Raw genomic sequence first — 16915 nt, forward strand, 5'->3', positions numbered from 1 at the left:
CGACCGTAGCAGTCGTGCAGCTCCAGACTGTAGCGCCTAGAACCGCTCGGCCACTTCAGCCGGCAGTAAAGGATAAGATCAACAGCAGCAGAAAATGGTATAACGGGAGTAGGATTCGTTGTAATAGAGAGGTACTCAAAGAGTGAGTTACTGCTAACAGTTTAGTGATAGGTTTGTTCTTATCAGAATCGACAGCAAACCAACACTGACAACGATAGTTCATGTATACATGACGACTTCGCAAGCCGAAGGTGAAGAGGAAGAGGAAGTATATAAGGATATTGAATGGGTAATTCAGTACGTAAAGGGAGATGAAACTTTGATAGTCATGGGCGATTGGAATGCGGTTGTAGAAGGAGAAAGTGTTACGGAGAATATGGGCTTCGTACTAGGAATGACAGCAGAGAGAGACTAATCGAGTTCTGTAATAAACTGCACCAAGTAATAGAGAATACTCTGTTCAAGGATTCAAGAGAAGGAGGTGTACTTTGAAAAGGCCAGGACATATGGGAAGATTTCAGTTAGATTACCTGATGTTTAGGTAGAGATTCCAAAATCAGTTATTGAATTGTAAGGCAATCCAGGAGCAGATATAGATCCAGGTCACAATTTATTAGTGATGAAGAGTAGGCTGAAATTTAAGAGACCAGTCACGAAAAATCAGTGCCCAGAGAACTGGGATAAAGAATGACGAAATACGCTTGAAGTTCTCTGAAGCTGTTAACACTGTGATAGCGAATTGTTCAGTAGACAGTTCAGTTGAAGAGAAATGGACGTCTCTGAAAAGAGCATTCGCAGAAGCTGGAATTAAAAACAGAGGTACGAAGAAGATAATCATGAGTAACATAAGAAATACTCCAGTTGATCGATGAAAGAAGAAAGTACAAAAATTTTCAAGGAAATTCAAAAATACAGAAATTCAAGTCACTTAAGAATGAAAAAAATAGCAAGTGTAGGGAATCTAATGCGAAATGGCTAAATGAGAAATGTGAAGAATTCGAAAAAGAAATGAGTATCGGAAGGACTAACTTAGCATATAGGAAAGGCAAAACAACATTCCGTGAAATTAAAAACAAGGATGGTAGCATTAGGAGTGCAATTGGGGTCCCACTGTTAAATGCAGAGAAGAGAGTGGGTAGGTGGAAAGAGTACACTGACGACCTTTAGAAGGGGGAAGACTTGTCTGATGACATAACAGGAGAAAAAGAGGAGTCAATATAGGCGAGAGTGTAAGAATCATAATTTCAAATCCCTTGGAAGACTTAAGATAGAATAAGGCAGGTAGATAACATTCCATCAGAATTTCTAAAATCGTTGGGGAAAGTGGCGACGATATACCACGTTACTTTCGGGAAAACATCATCCACACTATTTCGGAGGTATAACGGCCAACAACTTCGAGAATTATCTTGTAATCAGTTTAACGTCTCATGAATCCAAGTTACTGACAGGAGTAATATACAGAAGAGTGGACCACAAAATTGAAGTTCTGATAGATGATTATCTGTTTGGCACCAGAGGAGCAATTCTGACGTTGTGGTTGATAATGGAAGCAAGACTGAAGCAAAATCGAGACAAGTTCATAGACTTTGTAGACTCGGGAAAAGCATTCGACAATATCAAGTGGTACACGATGTTAGAAATTCTGAGAAAAATATGGGTAAGTTATAGGGGAAGGCGGGTAGTATACAGGGTGTTACAAAAAGGTGCGGCCAAACTTTCAGGAAACATTCCTCACACACAAAGAAAGAAAATATGTTATGTGGACATGTGTCCGGAAACGCTTACTTTCCATGTTAGAGCTCATTTTATTACTTCTCTTCAAATCACATTAATCATGGAATGGAAACACACAGCAACAGAACGCACCAGCGTGACTTCAAACACTTTGTTGCAGGAAATGTTCAAAATGTCCTCCGTTAGCGAGGATACATGCATCCACCCTCCGTCGCATGGAATCCCTGATGCGCTGATGCAGCCCTGGAGAATGGCGTATTGTATCACAGCCGTCCACAATACGAGCACGAAGAGTCTCTACATTTGGTACCGGGGTTGCGTAGACAAGAGCTTTCAAATGCCCCCATAAATGAAAGTCAAGAGGGTTGAGGTCAGGAGAGCGTGGAGGCCATGGAATTGGTCCGCCTCTACCAAAACATCGCTCACCGAATCTGTTGTTGAGAAGCGTACGAACATTTCGACTGAATGTGCAGGAGCTCCATCGTGCATGAACCACATGTTGTGTCGTACTTGTAAAGGCATATGTTCTAGCAGCACAGGTAGAGTATCCTGTATGAAATCATGATAACGTGCTCAATTGAGCGTAGGTGGAAGAACATGGGGCCCAATCAAGACATCACCAACAATGCCTGCTCAAACGTTCACAGAAATGTGTCGCATGTCAACACAAGCACCACAGTCAACATTACCTTCCTTCAATTGGGCCAACTGGCGGAGAATCGAGGAAGTACAGTACATACTGACGAAACTAAAATGAGCTGTAACATGGAAATTAAGCGTTTCCGGACACATGTCCACATAATATCTTTTCTTTATTTGTGTGTGAGGAATGTTTCCTGAAAGTTTGGCCGTGCCTTTTTGCAACACCCTGTATAATATGTACAAGAAGCAAGAGGGAAGAGTAACAGTGGAAGACTAGGAAAGATGTGCTCAGATCAAAAAGTGTGTGTGTCGGGAATGTCATCCTTCGCCTCTACTGTTCAGTATGTACATCGAAGAAGCAATGATGGAAATAAAAGGAAGATTCAAGAGCGGAATTAAAATTCAAGGTGAGAATATGTTAACGGTAAGACTTTGCTCATTATGCTACTATCCTCAGTGGAAGTGGAGCAAAATTATTGGATCTAGTGAATTGAATGAACAGTGTAATAACTATAGAACATGGATTGAGAGTAAATCGAAGGAAGACGAAAGTAACGAGAAATAGCAGAAATGAAACGTAGCAGAAATGAGACCAGCGAGAAACTTAACATCAAGATTGGTGATCTCGAAGTAGATGAGGGTTACGGAATTATGCTATCTAGGCACCAAAATTACCCTTGACGGTAGGAGCTAGCAGGACATAAAAAGCAGACTAGCACTACCAAAAAGGGCATTCCTGGCCAAGAAAAATTTACTAGTATGACAAATAGGCCTTAATTTGAAGAAGTTTCTGAGAATGTACGTTTTGGGCACAGAATTGTATAAGAGTGGAAAATGAATGTGGGAAAACCAGAAAAGAAGACACTTGAAGCATTTGAGATGTGGAGTGTGAAATGAAGAGGATGGCACATGAGAGGAATTCGTGGCAAGCCGCGTCAGTTTACTCAGAAGACAGATGACTAAAAAAATAAAGTCATTAAGACATTTACTCAAAGTGCCGCATCAGACCCTCATATTATTTTAATATTGTTTGTCGTATTATATTTGCCATTTTTTAGGAAACTGTGATGTAAGAAGTGTACTGCGTCTGCGAAACGCTGATCCGATGTAAGGGATTGTCTGATGGCCGTAACCAGAGCTGGTTAAAAAAATAAATCTTCTACAGACTAGGCATTTTATCAAGTAATATTTCAGGTTATGAATATGCTGTAATCAAAATTTGAAAAAAAGAACAGGAGGGCTACGAACTTTCTTCTTTCTGTGCATTATTAGTCGTCGCCTTAATAACTCCCTTTCTTCTTCTCCTATACTCTTTTAGTCATTTATCATCGTCCCTTCACTCTTCGTTATTTATGTCAGTCTATGTGCTCATACATCAGACGGAAATCAGTGTTGGTTCCGATGTTACCGAAACGAGAAGTGAAGATCCACGGGAGAAAATCCGCAAAGAATGAAATACGCGACGGATCCGAAAACTTGTAATTACGAGCGGGGCCCGGTCTGAAGAGCCGCATCGGGTGGCGCCGCTGCAGCCAATAAATAAAGAAAAGCGCCGCTAATTAACAAGGACACTGCACGCCCGTATTAATTGGGTAATGTTTTAATAATGAGTCAGCGCAGAGTGATTTACACAGGCACAAAAATACGGCCGCCGCCGCTCTCTCCTCCCCTCCCCCTACCCCCACCCCTGTCGCCGCCGTCGGCTCCTGTGCGCCCCTCTCTGTCGTCAGAGTCCTCCTTTCATGCCTTTTCTTAATTCGGAGCGGCGAAATATTGCAGAGCTAATGAGATGTTTCTATTTATTTGGGAGGGCGTATTTGTCGGATGACGCTTTGTGGCGGCATGCGACGGAAATAATCGCCAATTAGCGCTAGGGGGAGGGGAGGGGGACGAGGAGGGGACGTGGATAACCTTTAATTAAAGAGGACGCAGCCGTCGCACTCGCTGTGGCAGGCTCTAGCTCGACAGAGGCACTGCAGAGCGGAGCTTCCGGTGAGAAACGAGATTGCCTAGCCACTGTTCATTGCCGTTTTTAAATCTTATAGTAGGCAGGGATTTACTTTCATGTCAATAGTAATAGCGACAGGACTGGTCTGCCTGGAACGGGATGGGGGAAGAATTCTCCACATTCAAATGGAAAAAGACATTCTTGAAGGCCTCTGATGTAATGTTCGTCAAAGGTACCGAAAGTCCGGCAGAGAACAATAAATGGTGTTGACGACGACGTTGATGATGATGCTGGTGTATTATCCCCATGAGGCAAGTCTGTCATGTTCTTCAGTCCTCCCGATTGTCATAGCTGAATGTGATGCATTTATCTTGATTACACAAATTTGCTGGATTCTTCTTATTCCTCTAGTCCTCTTCCCTATCATCATCCCTTCCAATCCATTCTTAGCTACGTACTGTTTTCACTTTCACCTTCCTAGAACATTTGTTTCCTATGTGTTACCCGTTTCTAGTATGTGTCTTTTCTCATTAATCCTGTGCAACGCAGCCCCTTATTTTACCTCAATTTCACACTAGATGTCACGGGCAACACTATATTACCAAAAAGTTTCATATCCGGTCGCCACCATTTGCGAGCTAGGTGGTATTTTTTCCCACAGTGTTTCCTCAGAAACAATGAGTAATTTTTTTTCGTAAACGCGGTTGAAATCGATACAGCGGTTTAGTAGAAGATGCGAAACACACACACGTCCACTTTTATAAGGGGCAGTCAAATGAAAACGTGACAGATGAAAAAAGTAAATTGTTTGTTATTAGTAAAGTAAGCGCCGTAACTGCTGAGTCTCCGCATTTGTGCATGGACCTGTTTACAGCTGTCGGGAGCACTGGCAGGGGTTTCCGTGGACCGCCAGAGGGACTCTGCCGGAGTCGACCGTTTCCTCTTGTCCTACCGACTTCTGCTGATACGGTGGTCGGTCAATGCCACTTACGGTTTTGCGGAATAGCGTAACCGTTGATGTCATACATGGCGTTTATGAATGTCTGGTTGATTGCTCTTCCTGGGGTTGTTGAAAGTAGAAGAGTTCACCTTTGGATCTAGTATGACGAGCCGAATGGCGCTCGGCGACCTAGAGGTCATTTAGTAATCGCGAAAGCGTTACGGAGATGATAGATAAACTCCAGTGGAAGACTCTGCAGGAGAGACGCTCAGTAGCTCGGTACGGGCTTTTGTTAAAGTTTCGAGAACATACCTTCACCGAAGAGTCAAGCAGTATATTGCTCCCTCCTACGTATATCTCGCGAAGAGACCATGAGGATAAAATCAGAGAGATTAGAGCCCACACAGAGGCATACCGACAATCCTTCTTTCCACGAACAATACGAGACTGGAATAGAAGGGAGAACCGATAGAGGTACTGAAGGTACCCTCCACCACACACCGTCAGGTGGCTTGCGGAGTATGGATGTAGATGTAGATGTAGATGGATGGTTTCGGACTCCCATGAGCTCTGTGCACCAAGGAAAATCGGCCAATTTGTGTATAGATTGCCTCTACTGACTAGCTGGCCTCCGCGCGAAGGCGGTTACTGTATGTGTGAGTGTGTTTTTCCGAAGGACAGTGATATCATGTCGTGGAAAATCCTATTGTAAAAGGCAGTTATTTCCACAATTACGTGAGTCGTGTTTAGAGTATGCATTTCTAGTGTCGCTTGCAATCCGCTTGAAAGCCTAGTTGCTAGTTGTACTTCTTGGTTACTGTACGGACACCGCGTTTTATTTACGTCGTTGTGTTATGTATACTAGCATCAGACGTCGGCTGTATCCTCTATTACCGTCGCTGTTAGTTCTGTGGTGGTTGTCGATCGATTGAGAGAGATCCTGCGCGCTATACAAGGGGAACGTGCTGATTGCGTTGGCTGTTTTCTACTTGAGAAACTAGCAACGTTGTGAGTATTGTCACGCCATCGTTGGCTAAACAGCTGCTCACGCCAAGTGTGTCGTCGTCTGTTGTCTGGGCAAGGCTCACTCCGAATGCTACGTTTGATGGATGTGAAGTCGTTTGGCTTCTGCTGTATGTATGTTGGGTTGTTGCCTTGATTTGTTTTATCGAATTTCATTCGTGCTGAGAAATTTCTTTTATTGAATTTCATTTGTGCTGAGAAAGTGATTCCGCGCCCGTGAGTGGACTAATTTGTTTTTATCGTTATCTGGCTGTGACTGCTTCGTTTATTTCAATAATTGAGTCGTTGGTGGAAATTTTGTCAGTCAGTGGTCTTTGGTAGCTACGCTCGGCATATATTCATTAGTGTGATAAGTTCCTACCGCATCTTACGAAATTAGAGCTGTGGCACAAATAGGTTCCCAGTGGTGAGCTGCATTGGTACGCTGATCACAGTCTATTTGCAACGGAGGTTATATTTTAAGGGTTATTCAACCCACACTAACACCTGTGTGAGAGGGGCTAATCCCCACTGTTAACTAAAGTAAAATTAGTATTGCAGGCTAGTACCACCTTAGGATAAACGGGTTAGTGAACGACAGTATAAGTATAAACTTAATGTTAACGGCATGGGTGGTCTGCTTAGCGATACTTAGTATTGAGTTAAGAACCATCTTAAGCACCATCTTAAGTAATGAGCGGTAGTCCCGTCACAGCGTAGCAAAGGTATTTGGGGCTCTGCTCATATTACCAGTTTCTTTAATAACTGCAGGCATAGCTTTAGGGAACTTGCTTGTTTTAAAAGAATATTGCAAAATATCGTAAAGTCCTGAATAAATCGTCTATTTCACGGAGCTTTCTCTTTTATGGAGTTATTCAGCGTTTATATTTGGTTAAGCTTGTTGATATTGTCAACCGTTAGGTCTTGAAACCCCTTGAAGTCAATATCGCTCATGAAATCTTCTTTATTTGAGTGGATTACTCGTTTCGGCTAACAATTCAGCCATCTGCAGGTCATAAAACCGCCCTGACAGGTGTTGGAGCCATTACGGCTTCATATTATCGTTCATATCTTTCTTTAAATGACAACATCCATTCATAACATAATTAAAATCAGCTTTTCGTCGATTGTGGCCAGGTTAATGAACGATGGTCATAAAACAAAAGCGCTACGCCGTTACAGCTCAGTAACTGACACAATGATGGAAATACTGATTGTGTCAGTTACTTTATGCCTCTGTGAGACAAGAATTAACGGAAAAATGTTTTCTGTTGCCTACGTTACCACGATTGTACCCAGGCTTGCAGTCCTTCGTACGAAGCAAATCGACGACCACGAATGTCTTTCTTCAGGGCTCCAGAAATGAGGAAATCGGATGAGGAGAGATCGGGACTGTATGAAGAATGTGTAGGGCTTTCTGGGAAAGTTTTTTGAATTGACTATAAATTGTTTATTTATTTCACAAAATCATGATTTGAAATTTATAGCCATTCTCACGTGCATGCTGTATAACATATCTGACCTATATGTGACAACGTTTTATCGTAGAAAAAAACATACGATGACATATCACAGACAGGTAAGATATATATTGTAATATTTTCCCATCCTATAAAGTCAAAATCATGATTGTGTGAAATAAATCAACTATTTACAGTGAAATGACGAAAATTTCATGAAAAATATTCTACATGGCTGTGGTCGCCTGAGAAGGAAAATATAATTCACCACGAATCTTCTGCAGTGTAGACAAAACAACATTGGCAACACGTAGCCCCTATATCTCCCCATCCCATTACCAACTGTTTGGGACCCTGAAGAAAGCCATAACTGGCCGTCGATTTGCTTCAAACGATGGGGTGCACGCCTGGGTACAATAATGGTTCTGTGGACATTGCCGTGTTGTCTCACAGAGAGACAAATGTATTAACAATAATTGGGATTATTTTTGATTTAATAAAAGTTTGACAATGTTTCTCCATCTGTGTGGTTTTCATTTGATCTACCGTATTTCTGTGTATGTCATGTTACTGCTAGCTGAAGTTAACTACTTATTCCACTAACCCATATCATATTTCACTTTTACTTCCTCGATATCCTTATAAAAATGATTGCCTTAGTCTTGTTCAGATACATTTTTCATTATTCTTCGCAGATGGTGTTCAGGTATTTTAACATACTGGCAACTGCCTTTTCATTTTCACTTAATATCATGTAATCAGGAAACGTTGTACATTTAATTGTCATTCTTCCTATTACAACACAATTCTTTTGTTGGAAGAAATTTTCATCTAGATCATCTAACTAGAACGTTGTGAAAGCTAACGTCCTTTCCTAATGCTAGTCTCAAATTTAATTCCTTCTTCATCATTTGGATTTGCAGCTTCTTGTGTTTATCGTGTTTGCAGTCAAAATGGTAGGATGTCAGGTCCACCAGTTATGCAAAACACCGTTTTTTCCAAGAACCAAATATGTTTCAGCACCACTATGCCATCAACAGTGGGTTTCCGTTTTATCTAATCTGTAATGTGAACATTTTTACTAAGTGATTACAAAATTATGTGGATATTTAGTTCAAACATTCGTTCGTTTCTTTTTATTAATACCTTTACACTTGGAGTTCTTGATTTTTCAGGACCACTTGTGTATTATTTATTACAGGTATCTTGCAATCTGCTACTACACGATGTTGATGAGAAATTTTGTTGGGAGTTAACCTGTCATCGAAACGTAATTTAGTTTATCGTGATATTTCGCATCTATATTCGTTTTTACTTACGTTTTCGTGTGGCAAGCCCTTTTATCCTGAGCATCATGGTGAGGTGTCGTGATGCACACGTAAATATAACACGTATTTCCACAAATAAGGTCATATTTTCCCAAATAAGGTCGTAAAAGCGCTTTGCACTTCACCAAACCACAGTTCATTTGTTCACCAGAGAATTCGGCGCCATATTTGAATTTTGTTTACATTTTATCTTCGTGTTCGTGTGTGTGTGTTCTCTGTACGCTTCTCAGTTGTTTGTGTTGTCTTTTACATGTTCCTTTTGTGTGTAAACGGTGAGTCTTTGCAGAGCGTAGTGTATCCATTTTGTGTGTGTGTTTTGTGTGTGTGTGTGTGTGTGTGTGTGTGTGTCTGTGTGTGTGTGTGTGTGTGTGTGTGTGTGTGAGTGTGTGTATCTGGGTATGTGTGCGTGGGTAAACTTACCTGTTTGTGTTGTCTTTCTTCTAAAGCTCCTTTAATGTGTTAAATACTGTTTGGACTAAATATCCACATAATTTTGTAATCATTTCCTAAAAATGTTGTGCCTAAAGCAAGAAATTAGGGAATTACATGCTAAAATACAATCGCTCAACACCGAACTTTACAAAACACATTTAGAATTCGTCAACAAATTTACAATACCAGCTCACTTTGAGGAAACAATAGAGAGAGAAAAGGCATACATACAGGAAGTAATGCAAGAAAACCAGGAGAAACAAAACAGAAAACTCAACAGAATAATTAACAGCAGAAACACACACATGAAAAACAATCACAACCAACAATATAAATCCTACGACCGAATCATTAACCTAACTGACATAAATTTTACGAAACAAGAAAGAGCCTACTAGAAAAAGGACCAAAACACAACATTAACACGAACATATCACACAAAACAATAGAAAACCTCATAATGGGATCAGAACACAGTATAAAGGAACAAGAAAAACTGATCACACCAAATTTTAATGCAAACTTGACAAGAGAATTAGTAGCTGCAGAAATAACACAGATAATCCGAACACACAAATCCACAATTATTTACAATCATACAACATCAGAGGTAATCACAGCCAACAAGTTAAAACAAAAATTAAAACAGAACAATACCATAATAACAAGAGCAGACAAAGGAAATATTACTGTATTTATGGATGAAAAAGAATACATAGAGAAAACACTAAATTTTCTCAAAGACATCACAAAACTTACCACTGACCCAACAGCAAGGTGCCAAATAACATTCAACAGACACTAAAAAACATCAAAAACGCATTCTCAAAAGGCCAGATTATGAGGAAGACACAGTAAAATCCAAAAGCACCCACCTTAAATTCACTACCAAAGGTTCATAAGGATAATATCCCATTAAGGCGCGTTATTAACTTCCGAAATGCTCCATCCTACCACTGAGCCCAACAGACACACACACTACTAAAAAAATTGTACACTTTTGATAACACCAGGAACCTGGAAAACTCAAAGGAATTAATTGACAGAATTAAGAACATACACATGCCACATGCAGCAGCCCTCATATCTTTTGACATCAGATCAATGTACACTTTTATTCCAATAAAAGAAACAATCAACATCATCACACAAAGAACAAGCGAACACACCAGACACACATATCACTCAGATAACAACCATACTCTAGACCATAACATCACAAAATTATTTTGTGTCCAACAAAGAATTTTACTCACAACATGAAGGACTGCCAGTGGGATCACCAATTAATGGCCATATTTATGAACAACCTGGAGAACATGATCTTCAGACACGTACTAAAACCAAAAAACTACAAAGTTACATACAGGTACTGTTACGTCAGTGACATAACATGCCTGATTTATGACTCAGATACACACATAGAACAGCTACACAATGAAATAAACAACTTGCACCCAAAAATTAACTTGACATTAGAAACAGAAACTAACAACACACTACATTTTCGAGATCTCACCATACACAGAACAAACAACACACACAACTTCACAATATTCAGGAAACGGACAACCACAAGAACGACTATTCACAACCTATCGAACAATGCATTGACACATAAGCAAGCAAACTTCAGATTCATGCTCCATAGATTAAACAGAACACCCATGAATGAACAGAATTACACACAAGAACTAAACAAAATAGAACAAATAGCAGTAGAAGATGGTTATGATACCCATATGGCAGACAAGTTAACTCAAAAAATATGTAAACAGTACAAGAATTAACATACCACACACATACACACACACACACACACACACACACACACACACACACACACACACACAGTAATCCTCACCCAACACAGAACAACACAAAACACAAAGAATGACCACATACAAGACACAACAGAGCAACAACATAAACACAAAACGAAATGGCACACACTCACATATAGCAACAAGATTGTTCACAGAATAGGCAACATATTAAAGAAACAGCGAACACAACACAGAAAAATATCAGAACACGAGAAACACCTACGGATAAATTTAACAGATCAGGAATATATGAACTCACATGCAACACCTGCCAGTCGGTGTACATAGGGCAAACAAGCAGAAACTTCAAAACCACATGTTCAGTACATCTCAGAGCTTTATAAAGCAACAGCTCCCATAGCACATTTGCTGACCACCTTATAACTCAGGATCACCACTCAACTACAATAGAAACAGACTTAAGAGTACTAAAACCCAGCCACAGCCTATACAGCAAACTGACTATTGAGGAAAACTTCCACATACAGAAGGCAATAGCACAAGGAAAACAGGTCATAAATGAGTACACTGCACTCTGCAAGGGCAAACTATTTAACACATTAAAGGAACTTAACAAAAAAAAAAACACACACACACAACGATAAAATGTAAACAAAATACAAATTTGGTGCCGAACTGTCTGGTGAACAAATGAACAGTGACTCGGCTGAGACACAATTACACTGGATTTTGGTGAAGTGCAAAGTGCTTTTACGACCTTATTTGTGAAAATACGTATTATATTTACGTGTGCATCACGACACCTCACAATGATGCTGAGAATAAAAGTTTGCCACACGAAAATGTAAGTAAAAACAAATATAGGAGCGAAATATCGCGACAAACTAAATTATGTTTAGAGAAAGGTTAACTCCCAACAAAATTTCTCATCAACATCGTTTGGTTGCTGATGACAAGATACCTGTAATAAATAATACACAAGTGGTGTTGAAAAATCATGCACGCCAAGAGTAAAGGTAATAATTTTTTGGCTTACGCGTCGATTTAGCTTGGCTCCATCAGTTGTAATCTAATAATTTCTTGTAGTATGTTTTTATACCTAAACAGTCGTAATAAGCTCTATTTGGATTCGTCCATGTTACTTTTTAGTCTGATATGTATATGCCCCAGAAAATAACTCTCTGTTGACTACTCTCAAGGATTCCTTCGAACAGATCGCGTGGTAAAGAAGGAACGTCATATTGTAAATTTCTCATCAATCAAAGGGCGGCTTGATGACGAATGCCTCTTTGTAATTTAAAAAACCAAAAGATACTTATCAACGTTGGCCCCATTTCTGCGGCTTGCATGTAAAGTATCTTAAGTGTATTTAATGTCAGGGACCGCGATGAATGCATGTGACAAAGCCGATGAGATAAATGGCGAGTGTGAAAGCCAGTACACTACCGATTCCTCCAAAATAGCTCCCATGAGACAATCGAGCAAACGCATCATTATCAACAATGCGATATGACAACGACAATAATAAAAAGTCTGGTGTCCCGGAATGCCAAGTAACCACCTCTCCGTTCTTGCTGACCAAATACTCTTCCTTCAGAAGGATTGTAACCGGAAGCCTACACGTCAACCATAAAATCGTGTGTTAAATACCTCGGTTCCAGAGCTGATGGTCCCAATAGTGGGCTCGATCGAGGAACGTCAGAACGTAGCTACTCTATTCGCCTAGAGATTTTACCTTCCCAAATGTCTTGTGAAACGTTTGAACGAAGTGACGCTGTAGTAAGACAATGGAGTCAATTTCGGAAGAATGGGCTCTCAAGTCCCCACCCTATCATGCACATTTAAGTTTTTAGTGGTTATCCTGAATAATTACATCTAAATATCTCTTTTGAAATTTTCGCTTTTGCCCACGACGCAGGCCCGGGTCTTAGATCAAAGAGTATGACCGTGATTGTGAGACACAGGTACACCTGAGAGAGACTGAGGCAGTCGCAGCAAAAACTGGCTGCAGCTGAAAAATAGCATGATTCAGTTGGAGGATGCCACTATGGAAGATTTAAAAGTTGTAATTCAAAAGCCGGGAGCGTCACTAGGGCTATAAATGTGATGAGTACCGCAGTGTGCTGATACGAAATTTCAGAAAAGAAATTTTTAAATAACTTGAATTCGAATGGTTGATCAGTGACCTCAGATAGAATGAAGCCTGGATACTGTTGTACGAGAGATGGATCATGGAACAGCCTTTTAATCACGTTACAGACAAAAAAAGATGCTTTTTGATACAGCGTTATCTTCAAAATATCGTCTCTTTATTTAATTAAAAAAAAATGTTACACTGAATATTGAGCCAGAGATGTTCCTCCTTTTGAATATGTCACCGGTAGAAGCTAGTGCGAATCATGCTTTTCTTACACCAAACGTCAGGAAATAAAAACTTATTTTTGACTCTAAAACTGAATTCACATTGCATTGTATATCCCAATCAGCACAGATAAATTTGTTGATATGTAATGAATAATTTTGTTGAATCACGGTGACAGTTTCAATCTATCTCAACTACTCATGAATCTTCATCTTCACTATGACAGGGATCGGACGAAAATGGGTACGAACCCAGTACCACCTTAACACTGTTCACGAACCTAAACAATAGGCTGTTTCAGTTTGGTGCTTGCATGTGAAGAATAGATTTGAGATTATCGTTTTCTGCGATGATCATAATGGTTTACTGTAACTCTTAGTTACCTGTAAGTTTTCTTACCTTTACGCCAGAACGAAGAAAGAACCGAGAACTCTCATGACTGTCGGCATGTCGACACTAGGACGTCGCTATGGTGAACCTGGAACAGAAGTAAGAGTCCAGTTTGGAGATAAGAGGGACTTGGTAAAAAGTGTTTAATTTATTTCAAGTTACAGGTCACAGCAATAAGTTGTGAGGAGAAACAGATTACTGCTTCGGGATTACTTGATTCTCTTGGAGAAATGAAATCTTGTGTCTAGTATTAATCCGATACGAATCCTTGCTGTATTTGTTCAAGGTCCATCTTAATAACTTATGAACAGCATATTGGCTCAAATATTCGAATGACATAGCCTACCCCTAAAACTTCCAGAACTGTATTAAATAATCTAAAAATGTAAAACCAAAATGCGGTACCTATTTTATTGTGCGAGCGAAATTATATTGCTGATCGCTATGCTAGGTAACTGGGAGTCGCAGTAAACCATTCTGATCTTTATACAGAACTTCTAGACGGCCATTTATGAGAACAGTCTATCTCTCTTCGCTCCGGTGTCACACTTCAGATTTTAGGTTACCAGCTATTTGTAAGTACGCCAATTCGTGAAACGTCATTAAGGATCTCGAAAGCGGCAGCTGACAGTGACAGTGAAGAGAATATTCTGACAAAGCACGTACTTATCGGCTCTATATGGCGATGTCGACAGTGGGCGTGAAGTCACCCAAGGGCGTTAATATTGTCGTCCTGACACACGAGTGAATCTGTGCCAAGTGATGTTTTTTATTTCCGGCGCGCTGGAAACAGCGCCCTCTGGTGATTGACTGCTATAATGGAGCATCGGTAGCTCTGCTCGAGCCTTCCACTGAGACATGATAATATCACCTGAAGGTGACGAGTAACAGCTCTGTCGGGGTACATTAATATTTAGTGACACTATCCGATATCACGCTAGAGAACCTCAGCTACAACTACTGAAAGGTTTCTTATTTTAATTTTAAACGTGTTCTCTTCCGTTGTCTTGTAACGTCCACTTGCCATAATCCCTTCAAATTTAGGGACTACCAGCCAGCTGATGGTGGCTCGATAATGGTGTGGGCTATGTTTACATGGAATGGTCAGGGTTCTCTGGTCGCACTGAACCGATCATTGTCTGGAAGTGGTTATGTTCGAATATTTGTGAGACCATTTGCAGCCATTCATGGACGTCATGTTCTCTAACAACGATAGAATTTTTATGGATGACAATGCACCAAGGCACCAGGACGCAATTGTTAGCGATTGGTTTGAAAAAGATTCTGGACAGTTGGAGCGCATGATTTGGGCCCCAGATCGCCTAACACGAATCGCATGGAGCACTTGTGGGACATTATCGAGAGGTCAGTTCGTGCACAAAATCCTGCACCGGAAAGACTTTCGCTATTGTGGACGGCTATAGACGCAGCATGGCTCAGTCCTTCTGCAGGAGACTTCCACCGACTTGTTGAGGCCATGCCAAGCCGAGTTGCTGCACTAGTCCGGTAGAAAGGAGGTCCGACACGGTATTGGGAGGTATCCCATGACTTTTGTGACCTCTGCATCATATATCCTTCTAGTCAAAAAATCGTTGACACTTCACTCAATGGATGCGAAGCAAAATATTTTTGGCAAGTGTCACAACTGCTTTTTTACAGTATTTCAAGGGGGACAATTATTTCCGTAATTACTGATCTTGTAGATGAATTTAATGTGTTTTCATACAGAAAAAATAATTTCGTCCGTTTAAGGAGGGTGTTATCGTGATCAGGAGCTAATTTTGGCTACTTCAATAGCTGCATTGAAGATACTGCGACACATCACAGTGTTTTTTGCTATCGTTCTGCCGCGTAAGCATACACGGAGTGTGCGGCTTTTATCGATACAATATGATTGACGGTAAATATTTAAACCTCCCTACAATATCATTAATGGTAATTTTTTAAACCTCCCTACTGATCGAAGCGACAGCTGCCTCTTGCACGTTATGCTGATTGTTCCAATTTGTCTGTTGCTGCATGTATCGATGAAAAAGGCTAATTTTGCAAGAAAGGACTAGTATTTCCACGCCAATTGATCCCTGTTGTCAGCACATGACAGTATTTTCGTTCCCTGGCGCTGATCCGTAACAAGGTGTCCTTTGTGCCGTATACCAGTGAATTTTCTCGTTTGCGGCCTCTGTTGTAGCTAGAATGACGTCCCATCCTTCTCAGTTCCTCTTATATATTTACCTTACCGCTTCATGTAACTACATGAAATACATCTCGACGATTGCCTGAGAGAAAGGTACCTGAAAAACAGACGTCGTGTTTGTTACCTTACCATTACCGCTTAAAAATAAGTTAAAGGTGAAGGCTGAAGAGCATAGAGAAAAAAAAATTCTGACTGCCAGCTTAATAGCATGTTGGTCCACCTCTCGAACGCAGCAGTTCTACAAGACATGTGTGCTCCAAGTCCTTGGGAAGTTTCCGGAGGTGTGTGGCACGAAATGCCTACGCACAGATCGCCATACTCCCATAAATTACGGACTACTGGTATATGGGCGACGTACTGGCGCCCGATAGAATCTGAGATGTGTTTCGTCGGGTTTGGATCACACGAATTTGGTGGCAACGACATCAACGAGAAGTCACCGCCATGCTCCTCAAACCAGTGTAGCATGATCCTTCACTTGTGACACGGACAGTTATACTGCAGGAAGATGCCATCACCGTCTTGGGAGGTATCAAGCGTGAAGAGATGCAGGCGGTCCGGAATAATGTTCAGCTGTTTCACAGAAGGCAACAGCCTTCAATGAACACCAAAGGTCTCATCGAAGGCCAGGTGGATGTTCCCGATAGCGCCAGAGTCCGTGGGGCGGAGCGTAAACACGAAGTCGGTCGCCTG

At 40.8% G+C, this 16915-nt stretch overlaps 1 protein-coding gene across 1 annotated transcript in view; it reads right to left on the minus strand.

Moving 5' to 3' along the window:
• The window catches only part of LOC126176357 (LIM domain only protein 3-like), a 1143263-nt gene that overhangs the window by 750206 nt on the left and 376142 nt on the right, over positions 1-16915 (minus strand). Inside the window, exon 2 of the mRNA XM_049923511.1 lies at positions 14038-14116. The gene's annotated coding sequence lies outside the window, so the exon portion shown is untranslated. The remainder of the gene's footprint in view (positions 1-14037; positions 14117-16915) is intronic.

The sequence above is a fragment of the Schistocerca cancellata genome, chromosome 3 (assembly GCF_023864275.1).
Source record: "Schistocerca cancellata isolate TAMUIC-IGC-003103 chromosome 3, iqSchCanc2.1, whole genome shotgun sequence".
Taxonomy (NCBI): Eukaryota; Metazoa; Arthropoda; class Insecta; order Orthoptera; family Acrididae; genus Schistocerca; species Schistocerca cancellata.